The 14996-nt window shown below is 41.0% G+C and overlaps 1 protein-coding gene across 3 annotated transcripts in view; it reads left to right on the forward strand.

Annotated features, from left to right (window-relative positions):
- The window catches only part of LOC100877383 (uncharacterized), a 361812-nt gene that overhangs the window by 54723 nt on the left and 292093 nt on the right, over window positions 1–14996 (forward strand). For all 3 annotated transcript variants that reach the window (XM_076534898.1, XM_076534904.1, XM_012297573.2), the window contains exon 3: window positions 9417–9486. The gene's annotated coding sequence lies outside the window, so the exon portion shown is untranslated. The remainder of the gene's footprint in view (window positions 1–9416; window positions 9487–14996) is intronic.

Consider the following 14996-nt stretch of genomic DNA (forward strand, 5'->3'; position numbering starts at 1 on the left):
CAAAAACCCTAGATTGCGAAATCCCTAGATCCCAAAAACTCGAGATCGCGAAATCCCTAGATCCCTATATCCCTAGATTCCAATATCTTTAGATCCCAATATCTCCAGATCCCGAAATCTCTAAATCTCGATATCCCTAGATTCCGATATCTCTAAATCCCGATATCCCTAATCCCTATATCTTCTAAATGCAGTTTTGATAAAAAGTGGGGCATTATGGAACGATACGGTCTCGATTCGAGTAAAGGCACCGTAAGAGGAAATTCATTGTGCTAGGTTACGATCTGGAGATAAAATTAAATGACCACCTTAAATCGGATCGTTTCTGTATGAGCCGAACAAACATCTAAAACGCGTGCACCGTGGGTACTACGTTACGACAGAAGGCACCGAGAGCCGTAAATACAACAATTCGAGTCGCGTCGACCGCTTTCTCACGACCCTATTGTCAGAGCAATCCTACGTAACGGTACGCAGCTCCGGATGTATAATACTACGGTTCTTTTTTAGAGAAACCGACTGCTCGTGACGCCGCAAAACTATTCGCTACCATTATTCCATCTTTTCGCAACTGGAACACCCTGGAAATTCCTCCAACTATCGTGTCTAGTTAACGAGCACAAATGGAACATGATTATAATATCTGCGGATTCGTGTTTCTATCACGGGAACTTAGGTTCTTTGTTATCGATCATTTGTCAACGTGATTGCACCTTTTTGTTCGTGCAAGAGCAACCGAATCGAAACGCATGATCACGCGGCACGGTATTATCGACTCGAATAAAACCAGATAGAATTGATCGAAGTAGACAGGAGTAGAATTCGAACCGCTTCGAATCTGTACTTGCCAAGACGATATCATTGGCTCTACGTTGCAATATCTACTAAAAATAAAAGACATCTGCGGAACGATAAGAGAGAAAGAACGATACGTCTACGGTCTACGGATTCATGTATCTTACATAGTAACAAGAAGAATGAATAGAGAAGTTGCGAGTCTCTTGGCACACGAAGAGCGTCTTTTTAAATACTAAGCGATCGAAAAGAACGTCGGCGCCAGACGGGCTCCAATACCACCGCTTACGATGATAATTTATCGCATCCTCGGGTCGACCTAATTGGGTTAGGGGAACTTAGACTTTGCTCTTTTGCTTCGGTACCAACTTCGTCTCTCGTGCTATTCTCCCCTTGCAGATACCACGGATCTATCCACCGAGTCGGCGACGCACGGCTTACACACTTGTTTATACCGGTAATTGCGAAATTTCAACTGATATTTACAGACGGGTTCGCACGCTAACATACGAGCTGAACCTATGGCGATATAACGCGAGGTAAAACCATTTGTCGTTTGTATGGAAAAAATGGAAATTGAGTTCTTTACACGTGCAGTTCCCGACGCGTTGAATTTTCTATGCGCTGAGTTCTCTACGCGTTGAGTTTTCTACGCATGGAGTTTAAGACGCGTTGAGTTCCCTACGCGTTGAGTTCTCCATGTGATGAATTCTCCACGCGTTGAGTTCCCTACGCGTTAAGTTCTCCACGCGTTGAGTTCTCCACGCGTTGAGTTCTGCACGCGTTGAGTTCTGCACGCGCGGATTTCCCTACGCGTTGAATTCTCCACGCGCGGATTTCCTTACGCGTTGAGTTCTCCGCGCGCTGAATTCTCCACGCGTTGAGTTCTGCACGCGCGGATTTCCCTACGTGTTGAGTTCTCCACGCGCTGAGTTCCCTACGCGTTGAATTCTCCACGCGCGGATTTCCCTACGCGTTGAGTTCTCTATGCGCTGAATTCTCCACGCGCTGAGTTCTCCGCGCACTGAGTTCTCTACGCGTTGAGTTCTTTGCGCGTTGAATTTTTTACGCATGGAGTTCCCGACACGTTGCGATTTCCACCCATGGAGTTCCTGACGCTTTGAGTTCCCGACGCGTTGAGTTCTCTACGCATTGAGTTCTCCACACGCTGAGTTCTCCACGCACTGAGTTCTCTACACGTTGAATTCTCTACGCGTTTGAACTCGCCACGTGCTGTATTCTCTACGCGTTGTGTAGCGCGAGCTGTACCGTACCTATGGCGATATAACGCGAAGTATCACGCAAAAAGCATTCGTCGTTTGTGTGAAAAAAATGGAAATTGGAACGCGACATCGATGAAAATAAAAGTCGATTCAATTGGTCTTCCTTTCCTCGATATTTAATTTATTGAATTAATTCGCGGAGCGCTAAAAATATCGCGGTTCGTTGACGTCAACGAACACTCGGGTATTTCACTTAATTAATACGTTGTGAAAAAAGGTTCGATTCAACGCTCTCGGGGATCCCCGTTTATCCCGACGGAGATTTTTCGTTGCATCCAACGAATTGACCTTTCTACTGGAATTTATCGTGGCACGCGCAATAAAACGGACAGAATGGAAAGAAATAATCTCTTTCCCAGCAAGCGTCACAGCGTAACAGGAAGTTCTTTTATAATCTATTATCTGAAACGATTACACGGTTGTTGCAAAAGAACAATAACGGTGTGTACCATAATGCGGCATAACTTCGGTAATGGCGTTCGATACGTCTAAATAATCAAAATCGTTTATACGTAACGTTCGCTTCGTGCAATTTTATCTGCCTCTGTCATTACGTCGTTGCCTATTACACGCTCGATTCTGAAATGTCAACAATTTCATGCAATTCGATAATGCAAAGTACCACCTGTGACGCGTTAATTTGAAGCTCAAAGTTTACCGAAAATGGTTGCATCACTTTCTCAATGTTTCAATCCCTAGAAAGCTAACGTGTTCTGTGTTAAACGATTATGCTAACCATTCGTCTGCTGAACTGTTCGTATCTTTGAAGTTCAAACACAGCATACATTTTGCAATACTTGTATTCTGAAAAAGGTTATTTCTTTTATTTGCATGTAACATCATATGCGTTGGCTATCAGACGCATCAAGTGTGTATGAGCGAAATTGTGTGAATAAATTCCCATATGAATCTAGCATCCATATTGTTTAAAACTTGTTCATTTATCTAGTTGGAAATATTTGTAGCAACTACTTGAAACTGTGAATAATATAAAATATTGTAAAAATATTTGATGTCACAAATTTAGCAACGTTTTCAGCTTCCATGTGGCAGTCAACAAGTCAATGTGAATTTTTCGATAAATTTAACTCCTTATTTTACCGGCGGCAACCTCGTGAACGTGTGAAATTTATATACTGCAGCAAAGCTTTGATATAAGTGATCTACACGATATAAGCGAAAGACCGGAGATCCGAGAGCGTTTTAAAAGCCTTTATTTCCTTATGGCGATGCACGTGAACGATTCGAAGCGGTCTTTCGAGAGCGTTGGCCAGTAACGATAAGAAAAATTCGCGAAAGTTTCCTTTTAATCCATTAAGCGAGATTTCGTTCCGCGAGGCGTTGCGTCGGATAATTAAATTACACCGCGTATCGAAGGATCGTTGAGAGGACGTTAAGAAGGCATCCCGATAGAAATTCTTCGGGTTGAACGAATTTCCTTCGTCTCGGTCGAGAAGTGAAATCTCCGTTGGGCTCCGTCGGCACGCGTTTCGCTAAGTGGAAGTTACGGTGCATCGGTATTGCTGGAACTTGATTCCGAGTAACGTTAGCGGATTTGAAAGGCATAGACTGCAATTGTTTTCTCGAACGGCACGGCTCCCGATGCGAGTACGTATCGATTCCTCTTGTTCCTTTTGCACCGGCTTTCTCTTGCTCGATTCCTTTTACATTGTTGCGGTAGTAGATTTTTTCGAGCAAAAGATTGCTCGAGATGAAATCGAGAAAAGATATTGTACCAAAGGCGTTGTTTATTGTTCTCCGGGATACACGACTGGAAACCTTCCAACTACGTAATGTATAGCTGAAGTGCCTTTATGGATGCACGTACGATGTATCTGCATCGTTACGCGTTAACCGTATCGAGGTCAAGGTCTAATTGTAACTGCAATTTTCTTCAGCAACTATTTCAATCATGTGTTACTACTCTTCCCTTACAAACTTCTACATTTATCTATTTCTCAAAAATGTTCAAATTTAAAAACTTCGGGAGCTACAAACTCATATTATACATATAATACATTACAATATAAATTTGATAGCTCAATTTGAAAATCAGTAAATATTATAAATTACTGTTCCCTTACAAACTTCTACATTTTTCTATTTCTCAAAAATGTTAAAATTTAAAAACTTCTGGAGCTACAAACTCATATTATACATATAATACATTGCAATATAAATTTGATAGCTCGATTTGAAAATCAGTAAATATTATAAATTACTGTCCCCTTACAAACTTCTACATTTTTCTATTTCTCAAAAATGTTAAAATTTAAAAACTTCGGGAGCTACAAACTCATATTATACATATAATACATTGCAATATAAATTTGATAGCTCGATTTGAAAATCAGTAAATATTATAAATTACTGTCCCCTTACAAACTTCTACATTTTTCTATTTCTCAAAAATGTTGAAATTTAAAAACTTCGGGAGCTACAAACTCATATTATACATATAATACATTACAATATAAATTTGATAGCTCAATTTGAAAATCAGTAAATATTATAAATTACTGTCCCCTTACAAACTTCTACATTTTTCTATTTCTCAAAAATGTTAAAATTTAAAAACTTCTGGAGCTACAATCTTATATTATATATATAATACATTATAATATAAATTTGATAGCTCGATTTGAAAATCAGTAAATATTATAAATTACTGTCCTCTTACAAACTTCTACATTTTTCTATTTCTCAAAAATGTTAAAATTTAAAAACTTCTGGAGCTACAAACTCATATTATACATATAATACATTATAATATAAATTTGATAGCTCGATTTGAAAATCCGTAAATATTATAAATTACTGTCCCCTTACAAACTTCTACATTTTTCTATTTCTCAAAAATGTTAAAATTTAAAAACTTCTGGAGTTACAAACTTATATTATATATATAATACATTATAAAAATAATTTGGTAGCTCGATTTGAAAATCCGTAAAAATGATAAATTTAAGGAATTATGTACGACATTTTCTGATCAGAAACAAGACGTTATCATTTGAGTAAAAGTTCATATGAATTCCTTCAGCGTATCATGCATGCGAAAGATTGCGAAATAACAAAAGTGCAGCGTAATCCCGTTACAATATAAGCGATCGCACACATAATCGGTATCGAAAAGCTGTTCTCGATTCGCATTCTTCGATTTGATCGTTTCGTGTCTGAATGTCGAGGCAATCAAATTAATTCGGTTAATGCCATTAATCGATAACGTTCCGTCCCTACTCGTTAACAGTTATCGCGTCGAGATTACCTTTTCCGATAACGCGTCGAATCGCGTTAAATACATCGCGCGATATTCGAACGGGTTGTTCGTAAAATAATTAAAAATCTTTCATTGTCGATAGTCTGTCGAAGCACGAGACGAATATCGGATTCCGTTTGAATCGTTGGCAGACCAAGCTCGAAGGGGAAGGGGGAGTATTAACGATGCTACACAGTCGGATGGCGAAATAACGAGGAAACCGGGACTCAACGATATCTGCACGCCCGCAACGGGACGCATCGCTTCTTTTTTTCTCCCTTTTTCATCCCCCTTTTTCTTTTTCCCGTTCGCTCGGAACCTGTCACCATTAACGTTCCGCTCTTCCTACTCGTTCTATCTGCCTCCTCCTGTCTCCTCGAAATTATTCGCGATTTTCATTCATCTTCCGCCTCGTGATTCTTGCTTCGCGAAATTGTTGCTGTTTTAAAGAGAACGCTCTGTATTTCGGCCGGTGGCGGTAATTAGCGTAAACGTGGAGGAGGTTCCTGGATTCTTGGAACTCGCCCAATATCCTAGACATTGTTTATGTGTTCGTAATAGTCGATAGTCGTTGTTGTTACGAGTCATTACGCTCCTATCCTAGTTATCCTTCACCCGTGGACACGTGCGCAAATGTGGCAATTTTTATTGCCACATTCATCAATTTCAAAATTTTCTTCTCAAATTTTTCGTTTACAAAAATCTTTAAAGATCAATAATTATCCTTGTTGCCCTTATCAAATTTTACTTTACTTTTCATACCTTAATCGTGCCATTTATTTAGCAGATGTCAAGACTAACTATTTAGGACTATAACATTAAAACGAATAAAGAAAATCAAAATGTTGTGAATATTTCATATTCAAGGATTCTTGATAATGCAACTTATAGATGGATTTGATTTTCAAATTGAAGAGCGTTCAAAATTTGAGTAAGGTTTGTCACATTTAAGTTGTAAGTGCGTCACGAGTGAGACTCGTCAAAGCACGAGAAGGGGTTAATTTAGTCTTCATCAACTTGAATATGATTTATTTATGAATTGATATTTGGTTATAATCATCCTCGATGCAAAAGTGTTAGAGTGAGATGTTAATTTAGAACGCATGTTATGCATGCAGATATATTATTGAGGATTGTCTGGAACGGTTCAACTTGTCTATTCACGATATCTTCGACGATATTTGAACAGAGAATAGCCGGAACACTGGTATCGTGAATGATACATGGATCTCTCGTAGTTCTTGTTCGTGGCTGTTATCGTCTCATTCGGTGGTAAAATTTTCAAGTGCCCTTTAACGTTCTTCCCAATGCGACTGCTGTCGAGTTAACGGGGTCGCGGCTGAATTCCAATGCATTGTATTCGACAAAACTTGTTCAAATTGGAAGGAAATTCCTCAAAAACTGCAATCTTGCGCTCCTCGACAGTGCCGTGCAAAAAATTGAGAATCACCCCAATTTGAACTCTATTTCGTTTCGAGTTTTTATCGCGTGGAGAATTCTCCAAGTTGAAAAATACGAGAGAATCGTTGTATAATTGCCAGGAACTGTACGAAGTTTATTAAGGTCCTACGGTAACATATGATAGGTAACATATTGCGAGTAATTGGAGCGAAAGAACAGTGGGTTTTCATCGGATAACGAAAACGTGGCAAGATCCGAAAGCCGGTGTTGGCCAGAGGTTATGCGTTCTTATGCAATTCGGTACTTCCTTGTTTTTCTGGTTCGCGTTTCCTCGTGTCGGCTCGTCTTCGCGGTTAGGCAGGTCGAGATAGCTAGAGCGAACGCTTGGCTACGTTCAAACAGCGGTTAAATATAGCCCGATCGCGGAGTACCTCACGAACGACGATGAACAAGCTACGCTCTCTCCCTGGCTCGCTCGCGTACCGTAATTATGCGACAATTACAAAGCAAGGACACGCTTCACACCGACACGTCGCGGACGACGCCAGAGCAACGACGACGACGTTCGGAAACCGACCATATTCTCTCTCTCTCCCTTTTCCTACGTTTCCACCGACCAACGTCTGTCCGCTTAATGAGCTACCATCGCGGAATTCGAGGGAAACCATTTACCGGCAAACAGTTTCTGTAATGCTATCAAAAGTAGTAGCGGAAAGCGGACAGAGCCTTTACTGCACACGCTAATGGGGCCTATAGTTGTAACTTTGATGACGAGGGACTGTTAACGCAGTCGAAACGATGATTTTATTAAAAGATTACATCCGCTCGCGGTGGTCTTCTTCGTATTAAATAGTACTATCGTTCGAGAATATGGTAGGTAACTGATGATACGTCGAGATATGCAAATTTGGAACTATCGATGCGATTGAGCGTCTTGCCGCTATATATACTTTAAACTCTACTTATATTGCCATGGACAGGGCTGGAGAAGCGCATGTTTCTTAGAATTGGCAATATAGTCAGAGTTTCGTCCCATAGCTGTACGATGGATGAATACAAAACAAATAAAATGAGCGGTCATATAACGAGTGGCGAACGTAAGTACAACTCATGGAAAGTATAACGTATGGCGATGTAACACGAGGGAAATACAATGTATGGCGACATAATGCGTGGAGAATATAATGCATTGCGAAAACAATGTGTGGCGATATAACGCGAGAAGAAATACAGTGTGCGGCGATATAACGCGAGAGAAGTATAAAGTATGGCGATATAATGCGTGGAGAATACAATGCATTGCAAAAACAGTATGTGGCGATGTAACATGAGAAGAAATACAGTGTGCGGCGATATAACGCGAGGGAAGTATAAAGTATGGCGATATAATGCGTGGAGAATACAATGCATTGCAAAAACAGTATGTGGCGATGTAACATGAGGAGAAATACAGCGTGCGGCGATATAACGCGAGGGAAGTATAAAGTATGGCGATATAATGCGTGGAGAATACAATGCATTGCGAAAACAACGTGTGGCGATATAACATGAGGAGAAATACAGCGTGCGGCGATATAACGCGAGGGAAGTATAAAGTATGGCGATATAATGCGTGGAGAATACAATGCATTGCAAAAACAGTGTGTGGCGATATAACGTGAGGAGAAATACAGTGTGCGGCGATATAACGCGAGGAAACTAAAATGTACAGCAATATATCACATGGGGAATACAACACATTGCTAATACAACACGTGGCGATATGACACGTATTGGGAATGCAACGTGCGGCGATATAACGCGAGGAAAAGTACAGTACATCAGAAATATAACGTGTGGTGATATAACGCATAGCATGGTAGATAGAATATGAGATGACTTAACGTATAAAGCGTGCAACACGTGGCTATATGACACGAAGCGATTTAACGCATAACAATCTGACTATTCGGTTATACAACGCGTGGCACTGTAACACACAAAAATTCGAGTACCGTAATTGTCCTAATTTTCCGTTCCCCGTAGAATTAAAGTAATCATCCACTGAATCATCGAATTAGAGTTATTTCTGCAAAAAAGAAATTCACGGTTGATGCACGAAATCAAAAAACATGATTCGTCGAGGGTTCGCGTTGTTGGAGTTTATTAATCGAACTCGATGAAATCGCGTTGATTTCGGGTGAACGACGGTGGAGCGGGATCAAAATTATACGGTTGCTGGGAAAGCTGTATCGATCGTGGCTAAGTTTACTCGCGAAATAAATATCCGGCAAATTGAATAGGTTAGCGTGTCGTGCTCTGCAACGTGGTTGTTAATTGTATTTGTATCGGTATCGTATAACATTGATGCACAGGTGATTACCGAAAACGGAATTACCGGCACGAGGGGTAGGTTCCGTACGTTCGTGGCTAATTTACCGCTGAAAATCGATTGGTTAAAATTTTAATACGCCATTGTTGAAAAGATGCCACAAATTCGAACGGTCGTTCTATATATCTATGTAGAATTATTCATAATAATTTATATGACTTTTGATTAATTTCCTTCCATTGGTGATTTTAAGTTATTAATAATCAAGTTCCCATACAATTTTCATTTCAAATTTGATTAAACGAACTGTCATTTGTATAAAGGTTTCTCGACATCGGTGTTAATAAACTTTCTCTTTACTTTTCAGTGCCTCAACGAAGTTATGTCCTGTTTCATCTGGGACTCTTGAGGACGCTTCACTTGTTGATCAATATGTGGTAAGTTTTAAATTACACTCAAAAGTATCATCAATTCTCGGTTTAATTAGACTTATCGTTAAGGAAAGATAAATTCAATGAGAATTTTTAAAAAATATAAATAAACGTATTTTAAGAAAATGTTCTTTAATTGAACACTAAAACGATTATTCGTTAAGACGAACAGTAAATATAACTATAATTACGAATAAACGCACTGCCAGTTTAATCGTGTTGACACACTGATCTTGATAATAATATTAACTCTTAACATACTAAAATACGATATAGATTATAAAAATATCAGTAGCAAGTTTTTTATCGTACCGCTTCTGTTTGCCGTTTAAAGTAATTCCCACTAATAATTTGATTAAACGCGCGTCGTGAGGGTGAAGGTGTTAATGAGATTTCTTTACCCACCGGTGGCGATCATCAGGACAGTCAACACACCGAAACACCCTTTTTCGAAGTCACACACGAAAAACATTTTCCCCCTGCGAAAGGTATATTTACATACCCTGTGACCAGGCGATAATCATATCGATCACTCGGCGAGAATCGGCGGTCCGTATTCATCGTCGTGATCAAATATTTGCCGATATCTCATCGCGGCCCTCACCGGCTATCCCGTATCCCGTAATATTTTCACGGGCAGCTATTAAAGATTCCAAAGCGTAGGGGAACCGAGGGATGAGCAGGATGATGTTTAAACGAGGTTAATGCGAAAAAGAAAGGAGGAGCAGGATTTTTCAGTTACGGGTCAACCGGCCAGGAAATAATCTGTTGAGCGGAATCTCTGGTAGAAATTGGTAAAAGCGAGAGGCAAGTGCGCGTCGCTGGTGGCGTTTTCTCCTCTTGACGTAACGGCGAGATAGCAATCCTCCCGTGGTACCCTAATTAAATTGAATCACGAAATACCCGGAGCAGGAAATACCCAATGAAGACTTACATTAACAAATTAAAGTGCCTTCTCGTTCGAGGGATCCTTGGACATTTGCCAGTCTCCGTTTAAAAGGGAAAAACAATCCGCGGATTTTTATCTCCGAATGATCAACTCTATTATAATTTTCATGCACGGACGATCAATATGGAGACTTTCAATACTTCGGGGTCCTTGATAGTAATTTGAAAGTGTGGGAATTTTTGACTCAATATTTATTAGTAAAATATCGTCCATTTATTGACAAAATATCAAACTATATTGGCTATAAAAATTGTGAAATATTGAGAATGTAATTGATCGTCCAAGATGTTCCATTACAGCTGTTCCTACGTGGGCAAATAATCGTCGTCCGTAAACGCGAATTCACTTTGCGACAGCATTGTTCTTGTTCCTTGGTCCGTATTCGCTCGAACTCTGACCCGTTTCTAAAACGGATGTTATCCTGGCTGTTCGGGTTATGCTATGCTCGCGTATCGATCGCTTTCACCCCACTGTGTTACCTTCCTAGCCAACGATTTCCCCGATACCGGAGATCTCGGTGAAATTGAGGTAAAATATGCGAGCTACGATCTCTCGCGGATCAACGGTAAGAACGGGGTCCTGGATTTCCTTCGGAATAAAGAAGTAACGTTATAAATGCACGGCGTTAACGGGACCGATCGCTCTACCAGGAGGTTCGACAAATCGAAATCTTTTACTTAAGTAGCTATTCGAATTTTTCAATCCGAATGCCCTTGGTATTCAAATATTCGAGTATATTTGAATTTTAAATACAAATTCTACGTAATCCTATCGGTATTCTACTTTTCGATCTAAATAGAAACACGAAGTTACAAAGATCGTAGATGTGAAACTTACGATTATCGTAACATTGGTGATCTTTTCGTCGAAATCGAAATAGGTAACATATTGTATATCGAGATTTTGCCGGTATCGCAATGTAGAAGTTTTCTGTACGCAAGTTCTTGAAGGAATACCGATTAAATCGTGAAACGCGGATCACGAGATAGCCAGGCCGCAAATACATACGTCGACGCCGGGATAAACCGGCGTCGTCGGCAGTACGAGATGAATCAATAAACCACGGCGTCGTGATCCCGCATGCCGAACGTTTACGCGGACCCGGTGCGGCCGTCCTGCCACTTTGTCGTTTATTTTCGCCGACTGTTGAAAAACTCTGGAAAAATACTCGATCGGAGCGTGTCCTAAAAACCTCCGCCCCCTCTTCGCGAATTGCTTTTCGTTCGATCCACTTTTTATCATCTCCGCTCCTTTTTTTCGCTCTTTTTATATCGAATTCCGTTCTTGCTTCGATCGTTTTCCTATCATCATGGATGAGCTATGAAACGAGTCTCGAACGAGGAGTGTCCTCGTGAGAAAAACAACTTTTCTTCGTCGTTTATTGACTCGTTATGTACGCACGTTAATACTTTCATGGTCGCATGCTTTTTATGGGACTTCCAACTATTTTAATCCTATATACGTTCTTTTTCTTCAAAATGTTACATTAAGAGATTTACGTTTCGCGAACGTAGTACTTTCGTAACGTTGTGGTATTTCTACACTATGTATCGTCACGTTCAGTACTTTCACGCGTTATATCGCAATGCATAGCATTGCTTGTGGTAATTTCATGTGACAAATACTTCGTAAAGTATTTCCTCGCGTTATATAGCCACGTCTAGTATTTGTACGTGTTACATCGCCATGCGTGGTACTTCTTCGCATTATATCACCGCGCTTGGTACTTCCTCGCGTTGTATCGCCATGCGTGGTAGTCCCACGCGTTATATTGCCATGCATGGTACTTCCTCGCATTATATTACCATGCGTGGTAGTCCCTCGCGTTATATTGCCATGCGTGGTAGTCCCACGCGTTATATTGCCATGCATGGTACTTCCTCGCGTTATATCGCCATGCGTGGTACTTCCTCGCGTTATATCGCCATGCGTGGTAGTCCCTCGCGTTATATCGCCATGCGTGGAAGTCCTACGCGTTATATCGCCATGCATGGTACTTCCTCGCATTATATCACCATGCGTGGTAGTCCTTCGCATTATATCGCCATGCGTGGTAGTCCCACGCGTTATATCGCCATGCATTGTACTGCCTCGCGTTATATCGCCATTCATGGTAGTCACATGCGTTATATTGCCATGCATGGTATTTCCTCGCGTTATATCGCCATGCGTGGTATTTCCTCGCTTTATATCGCCGTATGTAGTATTTCCACGTGTCACATTACTTTGCGTAGTATTTCCACGCGTTATATCGCCATAACACAGCTTAATAGCGTATAAATCGCACAGTACTAGTTCGATAAATTTGAATTTATTACCGACCTAATAAAAGCCATAGCAATTCATCAATAGCAATGTGTATTCGAGTCTTTTTGTAAATCTCAGAGTAAACCCGATCTCGTATCCTCTGGTTAATTAATTCCGTTCCACTAAGAACACGGAAGCCAACGAACGAACGAACGAAGAAGTCGATTTAATCGGATTCGGAATTTCCTGGACGCTGGCGAGGCGAGCGTTTATTAGGTACATCGAGAAAGATACGACTTCCTCGTTCTCGTTGCGAGAAGAAGAACGATAACAAAATTTGCGCCAACTCGTATGTTGGTATATGTAAGGGGTGTCTAAAATTGGATTTCGTACGAGTCGAAAAAGCGGGATTAGTCGTCTGGTCCGCGAACTGGTGGCAAGGGAGGAAGTTGTTAGTCACGTTCATGACCATCCGGAGAATGACGACGTAGTTTAGCTGCCAGGACGTTGCTTTGGATTTATTGCGTCCCCGACGGGAAACTCGACAATGGGGACGCGATTCTCCTTGCCTTTGTCGGTTGCGATATCACCTTCGAAAGAACCTCGATCGTGGTAATCACCAATTTTCCGATAGAAATTGCGCTTCATTTACTAACCTCGTTTCACTCGAATCTTGTTAGGTCGGTTTATTGCTGTAGACTCTAACCTTGACGATATCTTACCAATATTATCGATATAAGTCTGATCGAGTTTAAACATTATACCAATAATCGATAGTAACACATCCACGAAACGTTTACTCATTTCACCCAACTCGTGCACCCATTTTTCGACCACCTTTTTTCGGACGACATACGCCCGAATTTTCGGAACAAATTTCGTAATCGCTCATTTAAATTTACCAGCTCGTCCCGGATTAGCCAACCGCGTAACAGTCGGCTTTTCCGTTCAGTTAACCGAAATGGATGTTACTTTTCGCCGTAAAGCTCGAATAACGATCTGTAATTTCAGGTACGCCGGCCAACGCGCCACAGTTCCACTCCGGTTTGCGTACGTGTGTTTCTCTCTCGGTAGCTCGCACTGTTCTCACCTTCATACGTTTCTCCGTTTGCCTACCTGTCTGTCTGTCTCCGAGCGCGTTCTCTCCGGTTACAGCGAGAGTCGCACGCGCGTGCACCCTATTCATCCCGATTATTATACTCTTCGCGGCGGGATTTCATAAAAGCTCGGCGCAACAAACGCGCTGCTGCTCCCTGACCTGCTTTTATTATTTTCTACGCTCCGTCCTCTCGCCTCCTTCCTTTTTTTCGCGTTCTCTTGTTAATTGCCAGGAGCAACAGGTTCATCTAACCCGAATCCGCGGGCTGAACGTTTTTCGGCTCTGACCACTGCGTGAATCTCTTAGATCAGTGTATTCCTGTTAAGTTCTTTACACTTTCGTATGTGTTTTAAATTTACTTTTAATCCTCTTTGTTACGATTCTATTGACTTGATGTTTGTGAGTCATCTTGGAGATGAGATATGTTTAGCACATAGTTCAATTCTGTGCAATTCAACCATGAATTAACTCGCTGTTATATATTTATAGATATCAAAGATCCATTCAGAAAGTCTCACTTTTACAGTAACTACGAATAAAACATGCTTACCGAACATGATCTTTTTTATCGATATGAAATAAAATTATACTAGAAAGAAAAGAACGAAAGTGTTAAACGATATCTCCTCGAATTATCCAACTTAAGTAGGAGAAATAAGTTACAATTAATCGTCGCTTTCCATCGATTTTACGACGCTATCCGAAATCGTTTGAACCCGTTTCATCCGACAATCCCTTCTCGTATCGACACCCCTATGTAATCAAGCGTTTCTCTTTGTACCCGTGAGCAACTAACGATCGAAAGTTTCAGCGAATTTGTCGAGCAATCTCGTCGAATCAACTGGGGCCTAGTTCCCCGTTCACGCTTTCCGAGTATAGATTGAGTTTCAAAGAGTTGAATGGGTCGAAGAAGATCGATCTTCTTTTTCATCCCCCCTCGACGATTCGCCGGAGTTGAAACTGTGCGTGTAACGGGCTACGGGGAGGTAAACTCGCGTTTACTAATTGACGAAACTTGGAACAGTGTTTGTTGGATGAACCGTTTATCGACTTCGACGAGTTTCTGTCTCATCGTAGATAAGCTCCGATAATAACAGCCGGAGAGAGATAGCACGAAATCCCTGCGCGGGACGAGGACGGGGAATGGGGAGGGATAAATCTTTAATGCGATTTGAATCGAACTGCGTATAATTCAACAAACGGTATACGCAGTTGTACACA

Source organism: Megachile rotundata, chromosome 1 (genome assembly GCF_050947335.1).
Source record: "Megachile rotundata isolate GNS110a chromosome 1, iyMegRotu1, whole genome shotgun sequence".
NCBI classification, from domain to species: domain Eukaryota; kingdom Metazoa; phylum Arthropoda; class Insecta; order Hymenoptera; family Megachilidae; genus Megachile; species Megachile rotundata.